General features: G+C 39.1%; 1 protein-coding gene across 1 annotated transcript in view; it reads left to right on the top strand.

Moving 5' to 3' along the window:
- The first annotated feature begins 511 nt into the window (after positions 1–511).
- The window catches only part of LOC308395614 (protein ELFN1-like), a 46,136-nt gene continuing 35,085 nt past the window's right edge, over positions 512–11,562 (top strand). Inside the window, exon 1 of the mRNA XM_080880531.1 lies at positions 512–577. The gene's annotated coding sequence lies outside the window, so the exon portion shown is untranslated. The remainder of the gene's footprint in view (positions 578–11,562) is intronic.

Here is an 11,562-nt window from a genome sequence, read left to right as displayed (position 1 = left end):
AGCCACATATTAGCCTCAATATATATAGGCTCTTTCTCTCTGTCTCCCTCCCTCTGTCCATCATTGACTTGCCAACTGTCAGATGTTGCTGTCATCCTCAGCCGTCCCTTCATTTGTCTCTCTAATGGGAATCCCCCTCTGTTTTCTCACACAGCTCTTATTTCAACAATTCCTCACTTTTTTCCCATGACTGTGTCCCATTTCACTGTCAATCTCTCTTCCCTCTCTGACATACATAGATTTTTTAATGTCCTATAAATGTGTTATATAAATCTAATTCATATTATTATTTTTGGATGACTCTCGCGCCGTAACTGCAGGAAAATGGCACATTCAGACTTATAGTAAGCAGCTCCTGTGTTTTTCCTGATGCATCCTAACTGCTCAGCTTTCTTGTTTTTGAAGTAGAGGCATTAAATGGGCTTAATGACTTGTTTCATTCTACCCTAAACTAACCTCTCTCTATTTTCTTCTTCCTGTTCCCTTTCCCACTTTTGGTCCCTTTTTTGTTAGTGATGTGAAAAGTGCTCTGAGACTGAAGGCTCAGCTGGTTTGGAAAAGACCTCCATCTGCAAAGGTAAAAAGTTTCCCCCCTTCCTCTTTGTGTCTGTCGGTTTTTCATTCTGTTCTCTGTCTCTGCTTTTAAACCTTCACTGCTGGATGAGAAGACATCTGCAGAATACAAAGCAGCGCTTTAACAGTTTAGACCAAAAGTGGCATGCGGCAAACATTTCAGACAAATGCACAAAATGCACACACACACATACATAAACAGGCGTGCAACGCGGTGAAAAGGTAATTCATCACATGATTTACCCTTTATTTCCTTTGAGAAAATGTTCATGACACAAACACAGGAGGAGATTTTGTGTGTGTGCACGTGTGTGAGGAGAGATGAAAAATCCTATTATCTCTTCCCTTTATGAGAAATTGTGAGCTGTCAAAGTTTAAGGGTTATGGCCACCCAAGGACACGGGACTGGTAACAGAAAAATCTAGACGTGTTTATTGTACAGTCAAATTGGAGCTGTGCTTAGAGTGAAAATACCACAATATTTCAAACTTACCCTACTGAGCATTACAGCATGACCCGACGGTGTTTTATGTTTTTTATGTTTTGAATCGGAAGCTTTAACATGATTTGTCTAAAGTCAAGCAGGGTTGTAACCAGTAATTAGCAAGGTCTAAATTTTTTCTCTTACTGTGTCACCCTGATAAAGATAAGAGGCAGAGGATTCATGGATAATAGTGATAATGGTTGACGATCATATTATAATGCTGAAATTCTTCTTTGTTTAAAGTTAACAAAGTAACAATGTTTATGCAGAGGCAATAACCAGGGATCAGAGTCGCACACATTACGTAAAGTCAAACCTCAAATAATGTGATGATTTCCTGAAAACGTGTAGTAGCTTCTGTGTAATAACCAAAAATCACAGCTGCAAAATGCCACATTTCCTCAAAATTTCACAGTTTCTATAATTTTAAACATAGGACAAGAAAATAATGCTACATCCAAATGTGAGAATTGTGAACAGTGTTGGTCAAGTTACTTGAAAAAAGTAATCAGTAACTAATTACTGATTACTCCCCCAAAAAAGTAATCCCGTTACTTTACTGATTACTTATTTTCAAAAGTAATTAATTACTTAGTTACTTAGTTACTTTTTAAAAACACGATTTACAACCTGAATAGGTGATAAAGCGATAGAGCTTTCAGCCCAATACTTTTTCTACATAATCCATCATACAAAATGTAATCAAATGGAAAAGTCTCTTTTTTTAACTTGTTTTATCAGTTTTAATCTTTTAACTTTATGCATCAAGCAAAAATTTAATTATATGCAACATTCTCTGACTTGAATAAATTAGTTTAACATTTAAACCTATTTTCTACACATTCCAACACATAAAATAAAATATTTTTTGTGTTTACACTCACTCTTTCAAATAGATGCAAGTAAAACACAGCAGAAAATAAATAAAGTCAAAGACTCAGCGGTCCTGTTGCTCTATTTTTACCTGTAAAGCAGGACTGAGGGTAGGCGGAGGTTTACCTTGGTGCAGGTGTGCTGTGGTCAGTTGCGCATTACGTCGTTGCGCACTCGGTGCTTGCTTGGAAGTTTAGGGGTTTTTTTCGCTGTAAAAAGAAGTTTTCTTCCCACGCACGATGGACGCTAATGTTTTTGTCACTTTTTATGGAATCAAACTCAAAGTAAGGTCAGTACTTCCACGCTTTAAACGCTGCACGCTCATACTCTCTCCTGCACTCGATATGTGATCCATTGTTGATCTGCACACAGCTGTTGTCACTAACGGCGCACTCGCTTACGTCACTGTCGTGAGACATTCTCGCAAAAAATCACGGTTTTAGTAACGCAGTAACGCAGCGTTCCTACGGGAAGTAACGGTAATCTAATTACCGTTTTTGCAATAGTAATCCCTTACTTTACTCGTTACTTGAAAAAAGTAATCAGATTACAGTAACGTGTTACTGCCCATCTCTGATCGTGAACCGAGCATGGTAGCTCTGGTTATTTTATATTACACTACTAGGAAGTAAACAATTTACATATGTAGGCTGAATGATAGCGACAAAAGATTTATTAATAATAACATTCAGCTTTCAGCACTAATTTAATCATTTTTTAAGGATTTGATTGAGGTGTTATTGGTAAATCTGTTTAATCTGGTATCTCTTTAATAAGTGTGCAGTCTGTTTCTACACAGTACACGAACCCGTGCCAGCAGTGTTGCTAGTTTATACACTTTCACTTAAAAAAAAGAGAAAGAGTAAGAATAATAGACTACACTTCTGACGAGAATTAGAGTTGGTAGTAGGTCGTAGAGTTAGAAGACGATCAAAACCAGAAATTTTGAAAACCAGAAATAAATGTGTGTTGTAGTTTGCATGTTTTGCAAGAGGGACCTTGTATATAGAAATATAGAAGTATAAAACAAAACAAAAGAATTAGAAAGTATTTCTTTGCTTGAAATTACAATAGCACAACAGAAAAGATGCATGTTCTCACATATCATTGCAGTTCCCATAATATTTTAATCTTCCTTTCACTGACAAACACAGTGAAACATTGTTGTTTTAGCCTCCGTGCATCTGGTGCATATGCCCGATATAGTCTGATTATAATTATGACTTGTCAGAGGTTACTTATGTTTGCATGATTACAGTGTGTTAATCTGAGGCGTGCATTCAGTGAGCATCAGCACAAACTGAATTCCAGTCCTCTTTTGAGATTTTACTTTCCTTCCAAATTCACATCAGGTTGCTACAGTATAGCTCGATAAAATAAACAATTATTTTGTGTCATAGATTAGGATTGTTAAAATTCAGCTTCCCAGTACAAACACACTGTGATCTGTTGATCCCTGAGCTTCTCAGGCTTGTTGTGAGGATAGGCCAAAGCAAAACTGACCACCAGAATTTATTTTTATTCTGTATGTTTTAGCAGCCTGGGGATTGTAACATTAAAAACACCTGGTGGATTTTATTTAGATTATATATACTCCTTATATGTGAAATACTGCTCAATGAGCCAGTTTAAATTTTACACTGTCTGGAGAACACATTCAAACAGTGCTTTGTCTGAAGGTATTCACGCTGTGAAGCTAAATTTAACTTTTAAGTAAATAATTGAAACATGAAGAAGATGGATGGGTGGATGGATGGATGGATGGATGGATGGTTGGTTGGATGGATGGTGGGATGGATGGATGGATGGTTGGTTGGATGGATGGATGGATGGATGGATGGTTGGATGGATGGATGGATGGATGGATGGTTGGATGGATGGATGGATGGATGGATGGATGGTTGGATGGATGGATGGATGGATGGATGGATGGTGGGATGGATGGATGGATGGTGGGATGGATGGATGGTTGTTAAAGAGTCCTACTGAAGTGTTCAAATGTAAGAATTTGGGCGTAAGTCAAGTGTGACACTGCACCAATGGCAGTGTACCTCTGAGATACTGATAGCTATGATAAAACAGCAGCATTTGATTGATTTGTGATGAGAACTGATTCACTGATTGGCTATAAAACACTGAAAGTCATTAACACATACATAACAGAGGCAGTGTCATCAAAACATAAATCTTGTCTCTTATCCTCGGCATGCTACACGAAATGTCTAACTAACTAATGACAAACAAACACTTTTAATGACATTGTTAATCATCACTTCAGTGTTTATTAACAGCCATCAACGATATACTTAAGTGAAATTAATGCTAGACTGATCATTCATTTAAAATGTTGATTATATAATGATCACAATGATAAACTCATGACAAAGCTTGTGTATGTAAAGGGTCTCGAGGACTAGCCACCAGTAGTGCAAATTTTCTGTGTATTTTGAATTCACACCTATATTCATGAGGCAGTTCACAGGTTTGATACCTGCTCTGTAATTATTGCCCTATTATTGCCACTTCCTGTGAAAGTGCTCTTTGTCGATTCTTAACGGGTGACAGTGTGTCAGCCTTCAGTGTTTGTTTGCGATGCTCCCTGTGGCCTGTAGCTTTTTGAAAACACACTGTTGCCTATTTGCACACAGCAGTATTCATCCAGTGGCATACATTTCATTCTTTAAACAGTCCTTGTCTGTCAGAGCTGAGCGCAAACTAAAAGATTCCTAAAACAAAATTAACAGCAGGAGGCTTTACACATCTTATTATGATTGTATCCACCCAGTGTGCCAGGATCGATGATCAAAAGGAGATAATGGTTGACAGAACACTATCATTATCATCAGTTTCAGTGCTTATATTGTCACTGTGACCTTCTTTCATCAGACTAATCATTATCATCATTATTTTTATCCTGCACAAATGTACACACCATTGTGCCTCCGTCCGTCCCTCCATTATTCCAGCCTCTCTGCCAAACATCGTCTCTGATCCTCCAGACACAAATGTGGCTACCCTCGTCTGTCAGCATTTACACACCAAATGGTGTTTGACCAAGATTCAAGGCTTCTCTATTCCCATCCCTAATGCATGTGAATGACCTGCTTGCCTACGTTTGTCTGCGTATGTGTGTGTGAGGGATGTGTATGTGCGTAATGAGGTGATTTTTATTCGTCGTCCCTGTCCTCTTGGCCTGTCAAGACCGCAGATTCAATTTGAGTGGTGAGATAGAAAGCGAGAGATTATGCTTGTCTCTCCCTGTGTGTGTGTGTGTGTGTGTGTGTGTGTGTGTGTGTGTGTGTGCGTGTGTGACAGAGTGATAGATTCCTGCCAAAGTATTCTCATCTTTGAGCCCAAAATCAGAGATGGATGTAGAGATGAATGCTATTTTTGCAAGGCTGTGTGTTTGCCTCTATTTGTGCATGAGTGTGCATGTGTGTGTGTGAGTGAGAGAGAGAGTGTGTGTCTGTGTGTGTTTGTCTGTATAGGAAAGTAGATGGAGAGCTCAAATTTAACAACTTGGCACCAGCCTGTGTGTGTGATAGAGAGAAGAAAAGATAAAGAGCGAGGAAAAGGGGACAGGGGAGAGGAAGAGGGCTGTTTGGGTGTGAACAGGGGAGTGTGTTTGCTGCGACAAGAGATTTTTTAGGAGAAAGTGGAATTTTAAATTACAGGAGAGCAGATTATCTGACTGGGGAGACAAGTGCTGCTTCATCTGTCTTGTGAGCCAAGCAGGCACAACAATGAGTACATGAATTTACATACAAAGACATGCTGCTTTCTGCTGAGAAATTAGACTGTTTCCCATGTGTTAGTGTGTGCGTACACCACCATGCATCCACGCATATCCACACATTTTGTTATCATGTGGATTTGTGTGCATTGTTGAATTTGGACAACATGTTAAGTTGGGTCTCAAAGGTGTGCCAGGGTGGGAGCTACAGGCTCAAAAGACAACCTGATTCTGCTTTCGGAGACCTTTATATATTATGTAGCATTCGATTTTTAATGCTGACATTTCAGTTTAAAAGAAGCATTTTATTACTGAGTTGTTGTCTGAGATAGAGCTATGTTATGTATGTTTGCGAGTTTAATTCGATTCCGTTTTATTTTAATATAGCCCCAAATTATACCAACAGCTTTATACAGTTTTATAAACTAAAAACCTTACAATAATTGAGAGAAAACTCCAACAATAAAACAAACCTGTATGAGCAAGCACTTGGTGACAGTGGGAAAGGAGAACTCCCTTTTAATGGGAAGAAAGGCTCAGAGAAGGACGGGACAGAAGACACAATGATAATGATGATAATTAAAAAATGATCTGTGGATGGGCTGAGGGAAAGCAGGAGAACAATCCAGAAAGACCAGGCTCAGGAACGGGCAGCAACCTGCATCAATCAGCTCTGGGGTGAAGGATTGTCCACCTCCTAGGATTCATGAAGCATGTGAAGGTGTTATTCACTGTATAAAGAAAAAGAAGGAAATATACAAGACACTTTGCTACATAAATATTCTATTTTTTCACTCTTTTTTTGTGAAAAAGGGAAAAGTAATCAGCAATTAACTTCTACATACAGACATCTGAAACATTACCATATGCTTCAGAAAGATGTATTAGAGCTTTGTAAATCCACAACCATCAGATACACACTGATTTAATATTTGTTTTCATCTTTGTTTCTGTTTTAGACTTAAAACGGATTCGAATCTTATCTTTTTCCTCACTGATGTACACACAAGACTCCAAAATTATAAAGTAAAGATGTGGGGTTTTTTAGACTGAAAGGCTAAAATATTCCACTAACAATTCTGACGTTTCACTTAACAACAGGTTAACGTAGCGATATCTGAGGAACTAAGAGGATAAGCAGCAGCCACTCCATGCTAATCAAATCCACTTCATTAATTAATCATCGGCAACTGTGACCACAGCTGCAAAAACAGACGTTTCGGTATCCTGCTGGTCTGGAGCATACTAATGCCACAATCTTCCCAGGACTGATCCCAAGGTTGGACTGTGCAATGCTCAAAGAAATCTCCACAGGCCGCACTTAGCATGTTAAAGTTCCAGGCAGCACAATAAGAAACAAACTGAACAAGTAAGGTTGATTTGGAAGGGTTGCTAGGAGAAAGCCTCTCCTTTCTCCCTAAAAACAACATCAAAGGTTAGGTTTGCAAATATACATCTGAACAAACCACAACACTTCCAGAACAATGTCCTCTGAGCAGATGAGGCTAAAGGCAGATAACAATCAGCAATCGTGCACAGCGCCATGCTTGGAGAAAACCAAACACCTCCTACAGCTGCTGGAAGGGTGATGATTTGGCCTTGTATTCCAGTCACAGGGCCCCCTGCAGTCATTGAGGTGAGCACATTGTCCTGGTCAATGATCAGGAGAGCTGTGCATAAATGACTGCCTGCAAACTTCAGTGAACATAAGGAAAGAACATGATTGCTGCTAAAGGTATAGCAATATATACTTTTTCCTCAGCCAAAGAACTTAAGTAATTACAAAAACGTTTTTATCCAGTCCCGTTTTATGTTTTTCATTTACCATCCTCGCTGTCCCTGTGGTAGAAACGCTCCACAGCGTGATGCTGCCACCATCGTGTTAGACTGCAAGGATGGTGTTAATGAGGTGTCTGACTCAGTGGCTGCTTCCCTCCACAGACATCATTGGGAAAAGCCAAAAATGATGCTGTTTGATTTCAATGGTAAACATTACAGAGTCTGGCTTGACTCATGCTAGTTAATCACATCATGGCTATGCAGTGCAGCCAGTGGTCAAAACACACAGAGACTTTCATTCCTGCTGAAGGAAATGTATTTACATACTGTCTGTACCGAAAAAAAGGAGAAAAGATGCAGGAAAACACGCATGACATCATAAATTATACCAGCTCGTGAGTGATCAATCACAGGGCTGTTAGGACTCACAGTATGTAATGGTGCGTAATGATACAAAGGCTGCTTCGGGGCTGTTAGTAAACGCTGACACTGCAAGAATGAGGATAGACCAAGTCCTATTTTCTGGCACACGATCATGATTGAGCTTCATGCTCAGAGCAGATTTAGTAGGTGTCACGGCGGGGTGCGCCGATGTGTGCGGAAACAGGACCCAAAAGCAGATGATGACGAGGAATAGTAATGATTAACAGAAAAGTGAACCTTTATTGCGATGACGGCAGGAAATGAACCAAGAGACCAAAGCAAACAGGCAAAACACTAAGAAACAAAACACTGAACTGACAAAACACTAAGAAACAAAACACTAAAGGTACTAAGACCAAAAACTATAACTATGACCGAGGTGGGAAAAATAAACAGGCTATGACTATGACTCTGGTGAGAATAAACAGACGAACTGACAATGGCATGAAGAAAACAAAAGGCTTAAATACAGACATGAGGTGATCAGGGGAAGTGGCGACACATGAGGAAACAGCTGACTGACATGAATCTAATGACAGGACCAGGAGGAGTGAAACTAAATACAATGACCAAAGAACACATGACACTGTCAGAATAAAACAGGAAACACTAAAACTAGACATGACAATACAAACTTAACATACCAAATACGTGATGAATAATGCAAGAACTCAAACAGAAAACCCAGGAGCAATAACTGCCTAAACTAAAGGCAAAATGGGAAATAACACAAAACTAACAACATCTCAAAAAATAAGAACAATACAAAGAAAACTCAAAGTGCTGGGTCGGAGACCCAGCCTGTGACAGTAGGGGTGTCTCAGCAGTCCTTTATAGTGGTAGCTAAGATCCCTGCTTAGGTTGAGCCATGCAGCGTGGGGAGTTGTGTTTTTGTTCTGTTTGGTTGTTTTTGATATGATTAAAAACAGGAGTTATATCAAATGCATTAAAAATCCAACAAGATTGTAATGAAGCAAAAACTGGTAATGATGAGAAATTGAACAGTTCAGCACTGAGATCATCACACAAGGGCATTTCCTTTGAATTTTAATTAGCAGGAAAATTTATTTTCAATGAAAACAAAAAATCATGAAGAAAACCTTTTAATTAAAAAAAAACAAAGGATTTTTCAACAATTATTGTTTTCATTTTACAAATATGACTGGACTGATTTTGAATAGTCTTTTGCTTCTTCTTTATAAAGGCCAGAATAAAGATTATTTTCCTTCAATATAACCTCAAGTTGATTTGATGCAATAAGAAATATCACGCGCAGCTCGCTGTGACATCTGATATCTCTCTGGTTGGGTGTCAGCTCTGGTAGACATCCAAATTAGACAGAGCGGCACGCAGAGGAGATCCATCTTGGTTTATTGATAAAGCACAGCGACAGCAGGAGACGCATTTCTTCACTCAGCCGTCACTGGCACCACACTTTAGTTGTCCATGTATCTACCTGACTGAATGTGGGCTATTTGTAAACATCAATATATATATTTTTTGTCAAATTAACTGCCATTCTGAGGATTAATGACAAAGAAGACCGAACTAAACATGCAAAATAGCGTCTGATTTCTCATTTGAGAAACTTTTTTGTTAAAGTTACATTTATGATGTGAACGGTGTGAAGATGTTTTGGAGTTTCAGGAAACTGAAATAGATGGGAAATTGTTTTGCAAGCATTTGAATGCAAAGTCTAGAGCCTGGATGGGGTTACCTGTGGTTAGCATGTTAGCATAGAGAGGGATGCAAACAACTTCCTGGGCATCTAGGGGTGCCATCAAGATGGAGTTGCATGGGTAAAAGTTTGTGCTGCAGACGTTTTCCTTCATGGTAATGTGACCATCATCCCCTTCTATACTTGGCATGCTTGGATTTATTCATGGTCACCATAACATTTGGTAGCAGTCGGCATCAGATCCAGAGTAATGCCTCTTTGAAAACACATAACTGAACCATCACAGATGGACCCTCAGTTTCCTCGCATCCATCATCCAGCGACAGCACATTATAGAAGATATAGTTCATATCTCTTCAGCTTTTTTTCTCATCATTTCTTTCCTTCTTCACATCCTCTGTGTGTCATCCTCTGCCTTTGATCCTTCAGCGGGCATGTCTGTTGTTGTTATTCTGGTCACCACGCAACAGCAGCACCATAAAAATCAAAGCGGTCATAACATATATAATGAGAAAAAGAAGTAAATAAGCTGGGTGCAAGTTTCCAAGCACTATATCCAGAGATGGAACAGCTCAGAAAAGCCACCAGAAATCATAATGAAAAAAAGAAAGATATAAAATAACAAGAAAACTTTAGCTTTTCGCACAGCAAACAATCCTGATGAGACACAACAATTAAACCTACACAGACATGGGAACCACATGCAAACACGGCACAAAAAAGACAGCAGGCTCCTATAACTTTTTAATTCCTTCATATCGTGGGAGGTTTTGTCTCCTGGTGTTTGTGCTGGTTTCCTCTGCTGGCCCTGGTTTCTGCAGCCCATCAAAAAATGCGACTAACACTGCCCATCTTGGCCCAGGACACTCTTGCACAAGACATCGTAATCCTGTTTGTCTCTGCTCAGTGTTCAGCTCACTTTTTCTTTGAAGGTTTAAGGATTTTTAAATGTGAACAAAGAGTCATTTTCAGAAAATCAATCTGTTTGTTTTTTTTTAATTAGAAGAGGTATTGGTTTCATGAATGATTTATGAAACAGCCAAAGACAGACACAAATGGAAAAACACAACTGTTTTCATCAATTGCTGATTGTTTTCAGAGATTTCTTTTTGTTTTCTAAAACAAATCGTCCCCTGATTCAGAGATCTTCATGACATGCAATCTGAGAAATGTCATCAACACCTTTGCAATATAATACTTGTCTTACTTGTTCCTTTTGTTTTTTTCATTGTTTTTGGAGTATCCATTACTGCCCCAGTGTTGCTGTTCCTACAGTGTTATGATTAATGTTGCTTCAGGAAACTTCGGTGGGGTTGACCTATCACACCGCTGCGATGCCATAGATTTGGGACTTGGGGAAAACACCAGACTGGTGAGATAGCAGAGTAGTTGGAAGCTAGTGTGAAGTTTGCTTGCAGGGCTTTATGCCAAATAAGCCTCACTGGCAAAAATGCCAAGTTGGACTACTTGGCAATCAGTGTGTTTCTGTGTCTTACAGGCCTCCTGGCTTTTAAGCAGAAAGGTTCAGGAAGTGAGGTGAGATAAAGAGCAACACAGTCTGTGCAGACTATTTTTTTGAGTTTTTTACTTTCCTTTGGTTAAGTGTAGGACAAAATCATTTGTTGAACACAGTATTAAAAGTGTTACTGCCAAAGTGTCTTGAAGTCAAAATATCCCAGACAACATGGCAACGTGACTGGTCAGTTGCAGACATGTTGCTTTAGCAACACTGATGCTGTTGCAGCACCATCAATACAGAATCGTCATGATTGCGCAACTGTTTTCACACAGTTTTGTTTGAAGGGGACAGGACCCAGATCCTGGTGGCAGGGTTAAAAATAACTAAATGTCAAAGTCCATAAATAAAAAATGAACAAAATAAATAATTTAACACAGTCCAATGAAAAACTCAAATGCAAAACATATCAGAACAAGGTTATCCAAACATTAGGAACACATCAGGAATGCACCATAGAAGGAAAAATAAAGCCAATCTGGAAATCTGAAGGCCACCAGATG

The sequence above is a fragment of the Rhamphochromis sp. 'chilingali' genome, assembly GCF_963969265.1.
Source record: "Rhamphochromis sp. 'chilingali' genome assembly, chromosome: 4".
Lineage (NCBI taxonomy): Eukaryota > Metazoa > Chordata > Actinopteri > Cichliformes > Cichlidae > Rhamphochromis > Rhamphochromis sp. 'chilingali'.
The sequence above is the reverse complement of the archived record's forward strand: the minus strand, read 5'-3'. Positions and strand labels throughout refer to the sequence as shown.